General features: G+C 48.3%; 1 protein-coding gene across 3 annotated transcripts in view; it reads left to right on the forward strand.

Annotated features, from left to right (window-relative positions):
* Positions 1-725: 725 nt before the first annotated feature.
* Positions 726-19,204, forward strand: part of sox5 (SRY-box transcription factor 5) — a 158,347-nt gene continuing 139,868 nt past the window's right edge. The window contains exons 1-2 of one of the 3 annotated variants that reach the window (XM_018747382.2): positions 726-904; positions 1,021-1,166. The gene's annotated coding sequence lies outside the window, so the exon portion shown is untranslated. Of the gene's footprint in view, positions 905-955; positions 1,167-10,166; positions 10,210-19,204 lie in introns of those variants that run through there. The other 2 variants (XM_018747383.2, XM_018747384.2) reach the window with 2 other exon arrangements.

The raw sequence follows: 19,204 nt of genomic DNA on the forward strand, positions 1-19,204 counted from the left end.
CAGACCCTCAAACTTCTCCTTTCCCGCGCTTTACACGCTCGGCGGCGGACGACGGTCGCGCAGCGGAGCGCGGCGCACACCTCCGTGACAGCTGCGAGAGCTCGGCACGTGCGACAGGTGAGTTATCGCGTCCAGACTGTCGCGGGAGACGCGCGGACCGGGCGATTAGAGGGGCGCGCACGCGCGCGGACCACCCGGGACCCGGCACCTGAGCACGTGGCAGGCGGGCGGGCGAGCGAGCGAGCGCACGCGGTACCGCGCTTCCTTAAACTTCTGAATAACGGGACAGCGCTCGTGACCGCGCACGGTTCAGGACTAAAACGCTGGGGGGGCACGAAGACGAAAGGGGCAAGTCTGGGATGACATCCTAATTCCACTTGACCTTTGGGGAGCGCGGGCACACTGTGGGAAGCGACCCCGGGGGCGTGTCTCCGTGCGCGAGGCTCCACGCAGCCCGCCGCTGCGAGCCGGTGAGGGGCATCTGAGGACAGAGCCGCCGTGTCCGGCCGGACCGCAGCGGCCACTCCGTGCACGCGCGTCCCCTTCACGACCCCCTGTTAGGGACACGAAGCAGCCGCGTGCTGTAAGTGTACTGCGTACCCGGAAGCTCGTGCAGGAGTTCGCTGCCGCCATCGAGCTTTCCCGAGTTCGTAAAGTGACTCACACGTGAAGCGGCGGGTCTCTTTCCCCCCCGGTGACCGTCAGCGGCGTCTTAGCCTCCCGACACTGCGCTGTGGTATTCAGAGCGCGCGCCCGCCCGCGCGGGAGAACGGAGCCCCCTTTGAACTGGGACCACACCGCACACACGACACAACACTCCGGGCTTCGAGAAGGATGCAGGGATTCATCTTATTGGACTCTGTCGCCCATTAATTTAGTCCGTAGTGTATTACTAGACAACGAGGTAACTGCTGTCGGCCGTTATAACAGTGAAGTAGTTCTCGCGGCCGTGTTAAGAGCCTCCTGTAACGTGCTGTCTCGTCTGTGTGTGTGTGTGTGTGTGTGTGCGCGCGCGTGAAGCCGCCTGATGACCAGCCCCGGGATTTCACCTCGTCCTTCAGAGCCGCGCGAATCACCAGAAAAAACGGCCGACCTTTCCCCCCTCCGACGGTCCGCCTCGGCTCTTTCCACATAAAAGAAGCCCAGAGGCCACCGTCAGCATCGTGGTAAGTGACTCAGAAATGCCGCCAACTTTAAGATGAAGACGGTTGCCGTATTTTTCTTTTGCTCCCTCTTCATCGCTGTTGAGAACGGGCAGCGCGCGGACGGATCATGCGCTGGCTGGCGGGCGCGCTCGCGCCGCAGCCGCGCGACTCTCCGTTGACACGCCGCGCGCCGTGCCTCCCGCGAGCCCCCCTCTCTCTCTCACTCTCCCGTTTTTCAGCTTCCCGGGCTCTAATTCCCGTGTGGGATTAGGGAGCAGCCCGCCAATCAGCTGCACCGCCGCCGCCGTCGACGCCGTCGCCACCGCCGCTGCTGCCGCGCGCCCTGTCTCCGTCCGGGCTCAGTCGTTTGTCTCTGCGCGACGCGGCTCTCGTGCTGCGCTGCCGCTGCCGTCGCCGCCGCCTGAGACACGCTCGGGTTCCCGGTGCCGAGCTCAAAGCACACATCGTGCTGTGTTTAAAATCACCATGTCGGTTATGCGTTCATACAACCCCTCTTAGCTTCGTCTTCAGCTTCATCCATCCTCAGCTCTCTAGCGTCTTCATATCGAGCGCAAATACAGCGGCACGTTCCCGGATGTGTTAATTTGTAGGTGCCGTGAGGCACAACTCACTCACCGCCTTCCTTGAGTTCGTTCGCAAGGAGTTTGTGGCAAAGTACTTACTACTTTTTTCCTCCCTCCACATTTTCCTGGACCGTTTACAAAGCTTAGTTTCAAATGTTTTGCCTCACAATTTTGTTTGTTTACATTTTTGTTATCGTGCACAAATATTTGTTACCCTTCTTACACACTGATCGGTGTCCAGTGAGTTGCCACAGAAAAGGGTTTTTCCTCTAAGCCCAAAAGATGTTTTTTTTTTTTTTTTTTTTTTTTTTGCTCTTTTGTCCCCAATTTTTTCAACACTGTGTACTTGCTTCAGGAGATAGGTGGAAGGGTAATTATGGTGCACTTGGTAAACAAACAGTGCCCCATCTTGTCAGTGGTAAGAAGGGCTCTGTTGGCGCTGCTAGGCATGTGCAGGAGGGAGAGCAGTGCCACACCGGCGCTCCTTGGCACCGTGAGCTCGTACCCGCGTCACAGCTGTGGCCTTCGGCGCTGCGAACACTCTGTCCTGCCTGTCCAGACACTCGTGTATCGACAGTGATCGGAAAACACACATTCTGTGCTTTCACCGGTTGACACGCGTGCTTATAAATAATGGGGTGGGGGTGTATTTGATAAGGCAGGGAAAGCCCTGAGCAGCTTTGATTTTGTGTGCGAGTGTGTGTTGCGTTGATGCTCGAGTGTTTAATGTAATAAAGGCCGTGCGAACGCGGGTGAACGGGTTTATTGCCAGCGGGGCTTGTGGGTGTCTTCCTTGCGACGGTACACCGTGCGGTGTCAGAAGTACACTGGCCAGCGTGTTCGCAGCGTAATGCACAGCGCAGTCCGGCAGCAGCGATCGTTGCCATGTCAACTGTATGTTTTCATGAGCTGGGGTTTGATGTGTGTATTATTTGTGGAAGGAGACGTTTTTAAAGAGACCGGGCTGCTCCCTCTCAAAAGACAGGTTGTCGGTCCAGAGTGTTAAATCGGGTCTAAGATGTTTCAGATGCTGCTGCTGTGTTGCGTTCAGGGATGGTGTCGCGTGGTTGTGTGCGTACTTTAATTTTTTTGCACGGTAGGGTAAAGACAAGCGGGAATCAGAGGTCAGACATTTTTGGAGTTAATTTGTCTTAATGAATGGTGATTTACATTTTATAATTTATCTGTATTTGCTTCTGGGAATTAACTGAGGCCAGCAGGTGATGTGTTTAGGGTTGTTGTAATCTGACGGTTCTGGGTTTAAATCCCTGTCTTGGTACAGTACCCTTGATCAAAGTACTTACCCTAAATTGATGCAGTAAAAATACCCTGGTGGTCAAATGAGCGAATCACTTCATGTCACAGTGTAAGTTACTTTGAACGAAGTTAGATAAATACAGGTTAAAAGTAAAGTGAACTGGAGCGATTGCAAACCTCTCGTGTTGTCAGCAGCTCTCACGGCCTGTTCTGGCACGTCGGAATGGTCTTTTATCTCCTTACAGAATCAGGGATTGGTTTCCGACTCTGCTGAGACAGGCAGAGAAACACAAACATGCTTCCAAGTAAAGGCAAACACACTGCAACAGTGCAAGTTCCCGGGTTTTTTTCCCCCCGTTTCCGCCCTGTCACTCTCCCAGTCCAATGTCCAGTGACTGCAGGAATGTGCCCTCATCGATCCACGCTTTTGGTGGAAATCTCAGGATATTCCACTCAGTTGGCTGTGCAGTGAGGAAGCAGCACACACTCTGAATTGTCCCTTGATGCCCCTGGCCAATTAAAGTGGGCTTTGACCTTGGCAGAAACCCATAGACAAATGGCTCACCATGTGGCTGCTTGAGCCACCATACTTGGCCTCCAGCGGTCAGCGTGCCGTCAGCCACTGCAGAAGCTTACAGCTACACCCACCTTTCCCTCCAGAGCAAAGCGGGAAAACGCTTTGTGATCTTGGACCGCGCTGAAAGATGTTTGCCAAGACGTAGGAATTGTAAGGATAATGGGTTTAAGAGGCTTGTCCTAACATCTTAATGGAGCAAACCCGGCAGGGAGAACAACCTAAACAGGCTGGAACCAAAATATCTTATTATGAGGACAGAGAAATAAATAAATAATTGGGGGAAAAAAATCCCAACGTTTATTGAGCTTGTGGAAAAATTATGACACCCTATTTGGCTTCTACCAAATATGATTCTACATGGAGGGGAAAAAACTGGGGCAAATAAATCATTGTGGAATAAAAGCTGTGCTGAACTTGAAAAGTTTTTGCTTGTTTTTTCAGCTCCGCCATGACTAAAACATCTGAATGAAGCCCAGTGTGCATGAGCCCGGATGGCAGCGCAGGCTGATGTCCATAATCCGGATTCCCTGCGCTACTTGTTTTTTGGCCCTAAATCTCACAGGTGCCTGAATTTTTGTGCGGCCTGGAGCATCCAGTCCTGACTCTTAAGACTTGTTTGCACCTGAGTAGTTGAGGGAACAAACGCACACAATCATGACAACAGCAAGGATGTCCAGGGTGGTGTCTCTCATTGCCCCGTGTGGGTTTGTTAGGAATTTGTAATGCAGAAAGCAGAGTAATCAACACTGACCCTGTTTGATACACAAGGTAATTATGGTCTACAGTTACTCTACTATACAGTACAAGTGAAAGAAAAAAAAAAGCATGATCTGTGACCAAAATGGTGAAACCTGTGGAGGGTTCAAATCTCACTCTGTCCTGCTACTGAAACCTTGAGCAGCATAATTAAGGTGGTTTGTTTCAATAAAATGTCCATAGGTACAAATGCCTGAATGTACTAGTAAAACACTGGACCTCACTGCTCACCCTCTATTTTGCACTGTATTGTATGCATACTGTATCTTAAATATAACCCGTGTAGTGCTGTTTATAGTGTGGTCAATTATGCACAAAATGTATAAACTCAACCGTGTGTCTGTTGTTGTTGTTTGTGTCGTATATCAAGAATTTAGAAATTTAACCTCACAGTCGGTCCAATGCAGAAATAATTTATACATGTAACCCCACTTCAGCTGCTTATGCAGTATCCATGATGGGCAATATTTTTAAAACTGTCCATCTGTCACTGTAATACTCCTGCAAGGTTTCAGGATGAAAGTGTGAGGAAAAAGCTGATGTTCAGAGATGGACAGTAGAATAATCAGGTTGCGTGTGCGTGTTTGAGTACAAGGAGAGATCGCCATGTTCAGTGTGCAAATGAATATTACATTTTGCATTATTTATTTACTAAGCAGATGTCCTTCTCTGGGGTGAGTTGCACAGCTTACATACTCATACTAGTTATTTATACAGATGAATATTTGGAGCAGTTGAGGTTAAGTATTCAGCATGAGACTCTTGTCGCTAGAGGATGGGAATAGATGAAGTTCAAAGTGTGTTTATGTGAAAAGTGATATTTTCATGTTTCGTTATATACTTTACATAGCAGATGTGATTCTCTAAATGACTTGCATAGTTTTACAATTTATTCTTGCTTGTGCGCTTGTATCTGTCACCCATGTTATTAATTTGTATTTAGCTGCCACCTTTGCCCAAGATTACCAACAGTACCAGATACACTAAACTACAAGTACAGTATGTACCTGTCCACAAAACAGAGCAATATAACACATACACACACAATAACTCGCTTCTGCTAACCACTTGTTCTTGTCATGGTCACAGCGGTCTAGAGCTTATCCTGGAATCGCTGGGTGCAAGTCTGCTGGGGTATACGGTGGATGGGATGCCAGTCCATCACAAGCAGACACTCACCCATTCACACACTATGGGCAATTTGGTGTTATGAGTTCACCCCTACATGCAGATGTGAGTCACCGATCTGCCTGAAATGCATTTCTTTGGCCAGTGGGAGGAAACAAGTGCAGACACGGGGAGAACATACAGACTCTGCACGGAGTGAACAAGGACTGAAGATATGTCCAGTTGCACAGCCCAGGCACTGTGAGGCACCTGTGTTACCCACTGCACCACTGCGTCTTCTTCACATCCAGCTGCAGGAGCTCTGTGGAATTTACATCTGAAAAACTATTCTTCGTGTGGGTCTGAACCCCATCGTGAGCAGGTTGTGAAACCAAGTAACAGGAGCACGTAGTATTTTTTTTCTGTAATATTTCCTCACCAAGAAGCACTGAAATAGGGACCTAGTGTCTTCTACCTCATGTCACATCACAGGGAGAAGGAAACCTTCACCATTATTCTACTCTACAGTATGACTAAATGGCACTAAGGAGGCCGGATGCCAACAATGGAATTGCGTCTAAAATAGACCAAACAGAGGGTGGGTTCTACATCCACAAATACACACTGGCTGTGCATTGGACCAGAGCAGTAGATATATGAGCAGATCCACTGGCTTTCTCCAGGTAGGTGAGCTCTTACCTGGTGATGTCTTCAGTACTTGGCGGTATAGTTAAAGCACCAGCCTTGTGACAAGGTTGTACCACTGCCTAAGTTTCCCTATATTTTACTCCAGAGATTGGAACTCAACCCGAGTTGTTTGCATCTGTATAAATGGGCAAAGAATTTAATAACAATAATGACAGAAATATGGAGGTGAGATACACCTGCTGATCCGATTTAGGGAGGCATTCCCATTCCCAGACCCCTACAATCGTATGTATCCCCTGGCCCAATGGACCAACCCATGTCCAAGCAGCACACTTTGGGTTAGCCATGAGGATAAAAGGAAGCAATGGCTGGCCTCTTCCAAGGGGGGTGTGTTCTAATAGATGGCCACATATGCCTGGTGGGGCCCGTTTGGGAGCTCTTTCTAGCGATGCCACTTGAAGACATCTTGTGGGAAACTTTTTCATAAGTCATGTTGTGAAGTTTATGTCAAGACCTCAAGTTTGGGTTGTAGCACGTGTTCTTTGGGTCAAGCTGTAGTTGTGCAGAACTTCAGTGGGTGCTGATTTCTGGATAATGATTGGGTGCTCAATACTGACCAGCTGAATAAGAATTCTGGGTAATGATTCCCCACTCCATGTTGTCACACTGAAATAGAATTACGTGGAATTACGGGTGGCAATCTGTTGAGTGGACAAAGGCTCACTTCCATTTACTTGTGAATTCTTTTGCGGGGTAACGGTTTGTAAGTACCAGACAATTCCTGGCATTTATGTCTGTTCTTTCAGCAAATATGCCAAAAGAGTCCTTTATCGAAATAAAAAGTAAACTTTCCTCCAAGTGCGGTATATGGGGTACGAAGTAGTTTAAACATAGTTTAAACGTGTTGTGTAACAGTGCAGTAATTAGATTTACATTTACTTTTTTTATTCATTTAGCTGATGCTTTTCTCCAAAGCAACTTACAATGTTAAGCTGTTTACAATTATTTGCCCATTAATACCTCTGGGTAATTTTTTTTAGATACCTGACCAGAGAATAGTAGTTTACATTCCAGGAAGGTGTGTGCCGTGCTGTAGTTTTAATAAATAGACCCTTAATTTGGTGAAAGTGTGCGCAAGTCTCTTCGGAACAAAAATGATCAGCATGCAAATAAATGAAGCTCTTTGTGTAATTTGTTAGTTGACACTATTAATCAGCGGCAATGTACAGGATGTGGAAAAAGCGGGTGAAAAGACTGATGGCGTACAACTGGTTAGTTCTGACTAACGGGAACTAGATTTACCAAATTAGTGCAGCGAGGGAGTTCAATCAAGCAGTTTGCCCACCGACATATGAGGCAGGTCAAGGAGCAGAGAACGGCCGCCATGTGATCTTATTGTGTGCGTGTGTGTGTGGGCATGCGAGGCCAGTCGAGACTCTGCGCCCTCGAACCCCGCTCACATAGCCGATTTGTTTCATTTAGAAAATGAGTATATTCTCTCTCTGACCTCTCCTTTTCATCGCCTTCCGCGTTGCATATTTTACTCCCTTTCCTGGCTTATTTTACTAATTGGTGGCTATGTGGGTTCAACACCGATTGCCTTTGATCAGCTCAGATCATTACGTTTACCTCATTAATCCTCTCAATGTGATTTTTTTTCCCTCCAAATTTAAGGGTCCACATAAAATTGTATTAATAATACATCTTAAAAGAAAGAAAAGAGAAAGAGAGGAAAAAAGCTATTCCTATGTGATTTGTCTCTCTGTCTGTCTCCCAGATGCCAGGCAGTGATTTCCTTCTGGGTCCTTGTGATTCACTCGCAGTCATGTGAGTAGACACCATGGTGAATGTGTGTCATTGTGGGGCTGTATCAGGGGCCTGCACTCTTTACCATGCCACACCTCAATGCGGTGCCTCACCTGGGGGGAGCAGGGCGATTGTAGCACTGCGGTGGACATCCTGGTCCAGCGGGAGAATGTGGACACCAGAGCAGGACGGAGAGGAGGGATCTGCGTTTCATTACACAAGCGCTGTTTTGCAGCAGTCGCTCTTGCGCTCGGCTGTGCTGTACGACGCTGTTGTGATTTTATGATTTCTCCAGTGTCGCTGGAATTACTATAGTGGGTTTTGCCCTTCAGCGTCTCACCCACTCTGGTGCACAGTTATTTTGTTCCCTTCTCTTATTCATTTACATTTATACATGTAGGTGACACTTTTCTCCGAAGCAGCGTACACTCTTAAGCTCCCTATAATTATTTACCCATTTATACAGCTGGGCAATTTTACTGGAGCAATTTAGGGTAAGTATCTTGCTCAAGGGTACTACCGTAAGTAGGTGAGGTTTGGACCTGTGACTTTCGGATCCAAAGAAAACGGATCTAAGCGTGACGTGAAATACAGGGGCATACGCAGCTACACCCAAAGTGGCACACATGTGTGGGCTCTGTACGGCACGTGGATCTTGAACCGGTGCTGCCTGCAATCCCAGGTGGTACGCGGCTACGGTCTCCCTCCCTCCCTCCCTCCACGACGACCCCCAGCTCTTACCTGGTGTCACCCCGTGCGAACAGACAGCAGTCGTGCACAACGGTGGGGAGGTGAACAAAGGAGCGTCATTCCTTTTGTCAGCAGGCATTCACGGGCCTGCGATCCGCTGCAACTCTAGACAGAGAGATGTCTGCATGTCATTCAACAGATTGCTTTACAGACCGTTTTGTCTCCGGGTCCCAGAATCCTGCCGTAATGTGTATCTGTCTCATATTGTGATTCCTATCTGAATGGAGTCAGACACGTTGTATTATTATCATATAAATAACTGAACATCTGTATTCAGCGGCCCGGAGCTCGGAGCAGTGCGGAGCATTGTCTGCGTGCGTCTGAATTTGTTTTTAGTGCCTTTGTAATGGTGTCGTTTGGAGACAAAGGAGAGTCAATCTTCTTGTCGATGTTGTTTCTGATGAATCGTACGGTTAATTTACGCAGCGTGTAAGTGTGCTTTGTTCCGTTTTGTTTTCCAGAGCACAATGGTGTCCATGCCAAGGTGTGTTCATTTTGTGTCTGTTTATTTTAGATAATATATGGTAGGCAAAGACTGCTGAAAATACACAGCAATACAATTAATGCACACTTTTGACTTATTTTCTTGTTTTCCTCACTTTATTCAGCTTCACGATTTACTGGAATGATTAGCTACTGAAAAGTACAGCACAGCTCTTCTTCCAAAGGATTTGAATCCACAACCTACCCTTCAGAAGTCCACGTATCTCCTGCTTACATTTATTTAGCTGATGCTTTTCTCCAAAGTGATCTGCAATGTTAAGGTACTTACTATTATTCACCCATTTATACAGGTGGGTGATTTTACCGGAGTACTTTCGGGTAAATGCCTTGCTCAAGGGTGCTACAGCTGGAGGTAAGACTCAATCCTGTCACCCTAACCACTACGCTACCAGCTGCTTTGTAGCTGATCTCCGGCGAAGCCTTCGTGCTATCTGTTACGTCGGCCATGAATTAAGGTGAGCAGCACTGCGTGTTTCACTACGCTTCCCTGAATTATTTGGCCTTCGTACCCGGAAGGAACACAGATCCCAGGTCAATGAGCTCTGCCTTTCCTGTTGTCACTTTCTTAAACGTCCGTCCAGTCAAACATCGGCAAGGACGATCTTTCGTACGGATTCAGCAGCCGTGTGAGTGCTCTTCCCTTCCCAGGAGCACTGTGTGTTGGAAACAAAAAAAGGACGCTTAGGAGCCAAAAGGTGCTCAGTGTTACAATCTATTTTAAGACCCAACTACCACCTGGAACGGCAGCCTCCTTAAACACTCGGTTGACGTCTGAAGCCGTCGCCTTCCAACTCAACATTTAAAAAAAAAAATCTCTTCTGCGCATCAGCACACTAGCGCTGTTCCTTGTCTGTCTCTCTCAAGGATGTGTGAAGTGTGTCTCGGATGTTATCCCCCCCCCCCCCCATCCTTTTTCAGAATAAAAGCCGATTGTCCTGTTGGGTGGCAGTTTTCAGCTCCAGCTTCCTCAGCTCAGGGTCACCTTTTTATGTCGCTATCCGACGGCATCAGTGCAGCACCGTTCAACAGGCTATCGGAAACACTCTTTGCTCGCTCAGCGTCGCTTCGGTGAAAGGTACGGCACGATCTTTTTGAACCTCTTTTTTTTTTAAGTCTGCGTGTCATCATTAACATGTTAATGTGGATCCGTGGGTCCCGAGCGAGCAAAGTGTGTGCGCGCTCCTGATCCGGCGTGGCGTGCGGTCTGTGCGCGGCGCCGCGTGTGTGGCCGCGTCCTCGCGCCCGTGTGTGCGGTGACTCGAAGAGGGCCCGTACGTGTCACACCGAGCACACTCCGCTGCCTGAGAGCCTGCCTCTGATCTTCGCCGTGCGTGCTTTCACTTTCAACATCTTCCCTTTCTTATGTAAAAGACCCAATTAGAGTTGTGTCTGTTTGTTTAAAACAAAATGGCTTTTAATTAGTCTGATCAAAACCTCTCTTCTGTAGGCCCCAGGATCCACTTTGTAGTTCCTCTCTAGATCGCAGATGGTTTTGATGCCGCTTGATAGGACAGGAAGACAATCTGATGGGTTTTAATGAATGCGTGTATTCGGCCTGCTTTGCCATCTCCGTTTCTTTTGTTTTATTGTTACTCAGCCCCCCCACCCTCGCCCCTTCCCTCCCTCCCTCCCCCCCCCCCCTTTCCACCCACATCCTCATCACCGCATTTTCAAATTAGCAGCTTCTCCTGTCCTGCCCTGTCTGCCGGCGTCCGGCCGATGCTTGTTTTCGGACATCGCTTCTGAAGATTCTCCCCCGTCTGACCTTTCCGGTTATTACAATTCTTTTCTTCTTCAGACTGAACTGTTTCCTTTTGCGGCACAGGACCAGTCCACCGTGGGCACACCATCACCCGGCCGGGTTGCGAACGCACCCACCGGTGACCGAGAAACTTCTCCTTCCCTGTCACGGGCACAGGACCCTCGCTGTCGCACTTTCACCATCGCTGAAGTTGAACTTCTGAAAATTCCACTTTTTAAATTCAACTACATAATGCATTTCAGCAGGAAAATGCCCTCCGCAACTGTAAATATTTAACACGTTGCAAATCAAGTAAGTGGATCAAGCAGCTCTTTGTATTACTGTCTGAAAGGGACCCAAAATACCGACTATCGACGATGAAGAGAAACTGAATTATTATTTTTAACGTTAACAGATACTGGCGATCGCTGAAAGTGTAATTGTAAAAGTAGTGATGGTGTGAATAAGGACTGAAATGATTTGTTTGGGAAAAGAAAGTGTTTCATTATTCTTCGTTCGCCAAAATGTAACAATGTGAATACACAAATCGCACTAATATTATACTGTAAATATTAGCGTAGGATTATTTGCATCTAGCAAAACAACAGGGACGAAGCCGACAGCCCAGGCTACAGAAATAAATGTAAAAGGCAGCACAAAAATGGGCTTTAACTTCTCACCGGGAAATTTTTAGTCTTCTCTCCTTTTCAGAGCAGATGTTCATCCACACCTAGTTCTTCCTCACCGTGTAGTGAGAGAAACACTTCCTGTCCTGTCTGTGCTTTTCTTTTGCATGTTCCCATCACACTGATCTGCCTCTCATATATTCTTGCTCCTTTTTTTTTTTTTTTTTTTTTTTACATTGTCATTTTTAGCAAATTGCTTTAACAGGTGTGTAAGTTTGCGTGTTCGTATAACTGGTTCTCCTTCATTTGAATAATTAGGCCGTTACGGTTTAAACTGGTTACGTGTGTCAGTTGCTTTCGGTTGTGGACAAATTTAGTGCAACAGCTGATTCTTTTGTCGATTTAGAGATCATTTATCCGTCAATGAACATGTGCTCAATTTGCTTTTTCGCGTGGAAAAGAAAAATTGTAAACCGTGCTACTTAGTAGAGAAATTATTTGTTATTAGAGATTATGTTTCGAGATTCTTTTTGTTTTATACAACTGCAGAAGCGGGATTTTCTGAGAAGCTTTCCTCTTCGCTGGTCTCTCTGAATGGTGTCGTGTGACTTGAAGGGGTGGTGTGTCAGGGTGTGTTAAGCCATGCCCTTATGAGCGTTTTTCTTTTTCAGCTTCCTAGCGCATTGTTTCATCCGAAGTGGTTTACACAGTGTACCGTTCCACACCCATGCGTGCAGCTGGATGCATATGGCATTAAATGTGTCGCCCCAGGGAGGAAAAGGGATGTCGGTCTGTGGACTGCGTAAATTGGGATCTTCAGCTTCCGAGCTCCACAGATAGCGTTCAAGTGGGGGCCACCGGGCGGCGCAGGTAACTGATGGCCAGCTGTGAACTGCTCAGGGTGTGTGTGTGTGTGTGTGTGTGTGTGTGTGTGTGTGTGTGTGTGCGTGCGTGCGTGCGCGCGCGAGTGGCCCAGACCTCCTGCTGGCCAGCCTTGCTTCCCAAAGGGGCAACCGTGCTCATGCCGGTGTCGCATGCCCTTGGCGTGACACTGCTGATTTTATTCATCACGTAGCTCTGACCCGGGAACCTTAATTAGTGCTGAAGCAACACACACAGCTAGGACCAATTATGGCAATGAAAAATACATGTTAATGTGTTAAAACAATAAAGCAAGCGGGGTTGTGACCAGTGCCCCAAGTCAGTCCCATTGGAGCTGTTTTATGTTTTGGCGTGTGTGTGTGTGTGTGTGTGTGTGTGTGTGTGTGTGTGTGTGTGTGTGTGTGTGTGCGCGCTCAAATGCCTGAGGATTGGTGTTCCTCCGATTGTGTGTTTCTCCATTGTGGCTGTCTCTGTGTATTTGTGCGTGTGGTTGCAGAGCTCCTGCTTTGTCCTACATTAATCCTTCATGCATTAACTGCAGGGCTGTGGATGAACCTATTTTGTAAGCGGCCTCCTTAATAGGCTTTGTTTTCAATAAACATGCCGATACACGAAGGCCGGTTAAAGAGACAAGAGGGACTGATAAAAAAGGAGGGAGAAGAGGTGTGAACAAGCAGCGAAGCGTTTCCCTTGAAGTGAGTGCGCCTACCTGACCCCTGGGAATGCTGGGTAGGTTCTTCGCTGCCGTGGAGACGACCCCAGCGTTAATATGAGCAGCACTTAGTGTAGACCTCCCGTTTGCCTTCATTTCCATATAATTTGATTTAGTCTGAAATGTCACTTCCATTCCATTGATTAAGCTTCAGCGCTGCCACGGAGACGAGCTCCGAAGGTTAAAGGGACAGGATGGGGCTGTCGCCGTAGCGGCGCGGTGATATCAATACAGACAGCTGTGGCCTTTTGACGCCTGGGCCATGCGGTCGAGACAACGACACCACCGAGGGCACCGTACAGTAGAGAGCGAAGCCCCGATCGCCAAATAGCGGCGCTTTTGGACGCGGCTGTGCCCGTAACACGTACAGCTGTGGTCTCTCCTGGAGCACATCTGTTACGTAAGCGGCAGTACTTATTGTAAAAGCATTATATCGTTGACATCGCGGGACCCCTCCCGGGCAATATGACACAGAAAGGATTGGCCACACCCACTGCACGCTTTCTCCGCCCCTACCGTACAGTCCAAATAATGGCTGCCATTTCTTTGCTGTTGACCCCGTTGTTCTTCTGCAGATCTCAGGTCCGGCGCGGTATGTCAAAGCTGCCTCTCGCATACAGACGCACGTTACCTCCCCTCTCTTCTTAAACCCACAGGGTCATTAAAGCACAGAGAGGCTCTTAATAATAGAGCGGAGCTGCAGTTGAGCTACTGGGCTGACCACTTCAGATGTGAGTGCGTGACCCTCAGAAAACAGAGATGAAGAGGCAGGGTGTTTGATGACAAGGGTTGTGTGTCTGTGTGGAAGAGGGAGGACGAGAAGGCGACACGCGATTGAGATGGGGGGGGGGGGGTTGTGTAATAGAAAACGTGGAACGTGAAAGGCGTGATCTTAAACGCGAGCCTCCCGTAGAGGACTGACCTCCGCGTCTCATAGTGGAAGGTGGAAGGCGAGGGTGTAAAATGAAGGACAGAGGTGCAACGATGGATTATGTTGCAAGACGAAGAGTGAGAGTGTGCGATGAGGGGCAGGAGTGCACGGTTGCGAATTGAAAAGTAAACTGAAGGATGGGGATGTGTGATGAAGGATTACAGTGTAGAAGGAAGGGTGAGTGTGTACAATAAAGGACTCTAGTGATAGATGAAAGGCGGTAATGTACGGAGAAGGATTATGGTGAAGGATGAAGCGCGAATGCACAATGGATTATACTGTGAGATGAATACAGGGCAGAGTACGAGGATGACGTGGAAAGTTCTGGTTTTATGTAGAAGGCCTGGTGTGTCCGTGTGTGCCGATCCAGTTCTGCTCAGTCCTGCTCAGATCTCTCTCTCTGACAGAATAGGAACATACTGACTTATCTGCTTCGTGGATCTTTGGGTTTTTCCACTTAATATATGATGTGCTAAATGTTGCCAGATTTTTTTGCATTTTATTACTGGCCCAGAAAGCCCGGGCTGCCCTATATATTGCTGCCCTTATTGTTCTTGCAGCTGTAATAGGTGTAATAAGTCTGCAGCTTTTGCTCTTCTGTGTTCCTAAGAGGGTTCGTTCTTTGGGAGCTCGGCGTGATCCTTCACGAGGGCCCGTCCTCCTCGGTGGACGTCGGTCACGTTGCGTCGAAGGAGGCGAACGGCACCGTCGCCTGCCGCGGAACCCCCGCGCCGTGCCCGTGTTGCCAGCGCATCGTGCTCCTGTTCCTTTCCGCTGCCCCAATGTGCTACTTAATGTAACAAAGAGGGAGTTGTGCCTTTAAATGAGAGACTTGAATATTTAATTTGCTTGCTTGCCTGTCTGTTCCGATATCCATCCCCCGGTAAAGAGGCGGAGCAACGCAACCTGACAGCAACATCGGTCTAATGTGCCGCTGTCAGGCTCGACGGGACACTTCCAGCGCAAACACGCGGCTGAAGTCTACCCGCCAGGCCCGTGCCCCTCCGCGGTCTCTAGGCCCGCAATCTGGTCCGATTTATTCGGACCCATGTAAACGTATGTGCCTTTACATTTATTTTTTTCAGCTGACGCTTTTCTCCAAAGCACCTTACAATATTAATTTGCTTACAGTTATTTACCCATTTATACAGCTCTGGTAATTTTTTCACTGCAGCAATTTAGGGTAAGTACCTTGCTCAGGGGTACTACAGCTGGAGGTGAGATTTAAACCTGCAACCTTTAGGCCCAAAGGCAGCAGCTCAATCGCTGCTCTACCAGCCGTCCCGTTTGCGCACACACACACACACACACACACACACACACACACACACACACACACACACACACACACACACACACACACACACACACACACACACACACACACTAACAGACGCAGGTATGGCGTCCTCGGCAGTCAGACACGCTCTCACGCATGTGCGCACGCACACACACACACACACACACACACACGCGCAAACAGACACATATACACCGGTGCTCTCAGGTTCGCCCGAAGCCCGGGTCTCCTACTGGTTTCATAATCTAAGAAGAGGGGCGGATTTCCTCTCCCGTGCAGCCGGTCTCCAGTTGTCGGCGGGGAGGGGGTAACCGTTATTCCAGCGAAGCTCGACAGCGCAGCACTCTCGTCTTGTTAAACTGCTGGCAGATGACAGAAAAATTAGAGCTACTGCGTTCCTGACAGGTTGTTGTGTTTCTTCTGCTTCAAATGGTTCGTGTCAGTTTGTTTCCAGTCAAGCTGTCTCCCGCGCACAATGAGCGCTGGATGTGCGTTTTGTTCCGTGGGGAGAAAGATTTGATTTATCTAATGCCTCTCAGCCTGGTAGAAACGGCGAGCGACGAGAGGGACGGCTGCCTCGGCTAATTATGGATAGTCACTTTGACTGCTTGTTTGAAAACACCGCTCGCAGACGCACGCTCGTAATAATTAGTTACTCAGCACACAGAAATATCCATTATCGAGGGTGACCTTCTTTGTGCCCACTATGTGTTTTAGTGTGGGAACACGTGTTGAGATGCTTCTGTCACGACGTATTCGCCGCGCGTCCTCGTGTATACATTTCGAGACGCGCGTGTCTGTTCGGCTGAGGGGTGTGTATTAAACACAGGAGCCAAATGCCATCTGACCTGGAGCGCGGAGACCTACTTAGCAGGGCAACACAAAGCACCCCTCTTTGACAGGAAGCTTTTCATTTTCACTTGTCTGAAAGGCTGCTCTTTATTTGATTACCTCTGCCTGGGCAGTGCGTTTCTCACTCCAGGAGGAGCTGCTGAACGTGTGCGAGACACAGATCTTTATTTGATTACTTCTGCCCCGGCAGTACACCCCTGGGGCAGCGTCCAGACCTGGTGGGGTGCTCGGTGGGAAGCCCGTGTCGCCCGGCCCTCTCGTACCTCCATTTCACTGGGCTGGCTGACTTGGGCCTGACTTTGGCCATCAAGCCTGAAAAATGCTGTGTGTGTGTGTGTGTGTGTGTGTGTGTGTGTGTGTGAGGACTGGAACTGACACTTCGCCGCAACATCGTTGGGCAACAGATTCACAGCAAGCACTGGGACACAATAACGCAATTACGGTTATACACAAAGGAGCTCTGAAAAAGAAGTTAAAAAAAATAAATGAAGGGAACGAGGTGTACATTTATTCCTTTAGCTGATGCTTTTCTCCAAAGTGACTTAGAATGTTAAGGTTACAGTTATTGCATGCTTACAATTATTTACCCCTTTATACAGGTGGGTAATTTTACTGGAGAAGTTTAGGGTAAGTACCTTGCTCAAGGGTCCTACAGTCAGAGGGGGGGATCGAACCTGTAACCGTTGGGTCTAAAGGCACTAACCCTAACCACTACACTACACGTGATGGGGAATGTAAATGGTTAATGGGACAAAATAAGACTCTCTTTGACTGTTGGCTTTCGTTATGTGCTGTGCATGTCCACGTATCTCTTTTGGGTCATCGCCACTGTATCGCCAGCATGATCTTCAGACGCACAAAGGCTTCAGACTAATTGACTGCCGAATCACTTGACGGCTGTACTTCGAATTACAGTGCGTATGAGGAAAAAACATGATATATCTAACTGATCGCTGATACTGTTCTACATGAATTATACCTGGATTAGCTTGCTATTTCTGGGATCAAATAGTGTTGATTAATCCCTTTATGTTGTTTTTTTTTCCCCCATCGCTCTTCCTTTTCATTATTTGGTATGGCGAGTAATCCTCTTGTGGAATTAATCGGGTTTTTCGAGTGTTTGTTACCGTGCTGCAATAGAATTAATACGATTACGAGGAGTGCGCAGAAAGTGACAAACGATGGGGAAAACGGGTGTTTTTTTTTTCCTCCATCATTGCTCCCTCTGCTGGTGATGAGATTTTCTCTCTCTGTGTGTGTGTGTAGGCAGTCAGGGGCTCTTTGTAATGATAGGTAATGTTAGCCTGTTATAGTAGAAAGAGAGGGTCCATTGCAAACATGGTATGTCTTGGGGGGTCAGGTGTGAGTCCATGATGCTCCTTCACCTCCAAGGCCACCAGCAGTCTTTCTTTCCAACGTTTGCAACGTTCCACGTGTTCGATTCTCAGATGGTGCCTGCCGAGCCTCCGAAAAGCTACAGGCTGGAACTCAAGAAACGCTTCTCCCCGAAATCCAAACAAGGATGTGCTTACCACGTACAAGGAGGTGTAGCAGAGCTGTGTGACAGTATGAAGGACCTCAAGCGCAACTGCAACTTGAGAGATGGAGAGCAGCAATACTGCGGCCTCACGCTAGGCTTCTTTAGACTGCTCTTGTTCCCCGTTGGACATCCTGGATGGAGATTGAAACTGGCTTTCAACAGACGCCAGATTGCAGGCGAGATATCGCACAGCTTTTCGAGGTCCAGAGGTCCATTTTTTAAGTGGCTGTTTTGGCCAGTTGCCCACTTCAGTGTGTGTTCGGTACAGTAGATCAAGGCTTAATTTATTTCAGTCTAATGAAAAATTGGTTCATTCAATTTATAGTTTGATTTTAGAGTTTATTATTCGAAACTTACTGAAGACTTAAAAAATGTCCTCATTAAATATAAAGAGATGAGAGCGGCTGCGTTCGTCCGCGCTCGGCATTGTGAGGGTGGTTGTGCGTTTGCATGTCCACGTATGAATATCTGCGGACGTAGATTGCGTGTTTGTAACATGGAGCGCTGGACAGACAGTTGACAAGGTTGCTTGACTGTAGTCTTTTGGAGCAAGGTAGTCCTGCGTTTGTCCCCGTGATTCTTATTTTTCTCATTAATGATTAATACAAACAAGTAGAATGATCAGTAAGTCTGCAGTTTTTCAGTTTTTATAGCACGCCCCTGATACTAATCGAGCTCTCCTACGGAACTCGCCTGGGGTCGACCTATGGGACACACAGGTGACCCACATTGTGCTGGACGTGCGTCACGGTGGATCCTTTCATACTTATTCTCACTGCCTTTTTCATCGCTGTCCTTGGATTCATGCTTTTTCCATTCAGAAGCACCAAGCTGGATGAAGTTCTCTTGCGTGTGACTCCAGGTCGTTCCCGCTCTGCCTGCTATTGGGTAGTGTGTTTGAGGCCCGCGAAGAAGAGCTGCCTCGTCCCCAAGCTGTCCTGCTGGCGCCGCCGGCCCGCCATGTGAGGAAGTGACACAAACTCGCCCTGGTTCTGTTTGAGATGCGTTTGCTAGAAGGAAAGGAGGGTGGCGGGGTTGACCGTGGAAAGGAACGCGTGGGATGGAGATGCCAGGACGGGAGATGCTGTAGGGTGTCAGACTGGGAAGGTGAGACAAACGAGAGGGGAAGATGGTAGGGAGAAGGGGTGAACTACCTAGAAAATGAGGAACGATGGACGTGGCGCCGCGGGTGCAGGAATTTTTATTGCTTCGTTGCGAGTAGAGAGACATAATTAACCGAGGAATGGTTCCAGTGTTTGACGGAGGGGAGATTTATGATGCTTGCCATGTATACAAGAGCAGTGGCCTCTCTAAACAGGCCTGTTTTAGCGGCTAAGGTGACACGAGCCTGTTGGTGTCATAAATCTGCGGACATGTTGCAGTCTGTGGGGTGCAGAGTGTCGATGCTCTCAGTTCAGATGGTCCTGTGGCTTAGTTACTCACTGTCCATCATGAGATACGGTCCATTCTGCAAGCAGTCCCACTC

This window comes from Scleropages formosus, chromosome 2 (assembly GCF_900964775.1).
Source record: "Scleropages formosus chromosome 2, fSclFor1.1, whole genome shotgun sequence".
Lineage (NCBI taxonomy): Eukaryota > Metazoa > Chordata > Actinopteri > Osteoglossiformes > Osteoglossidae > Scleropages > Scleropages formosus.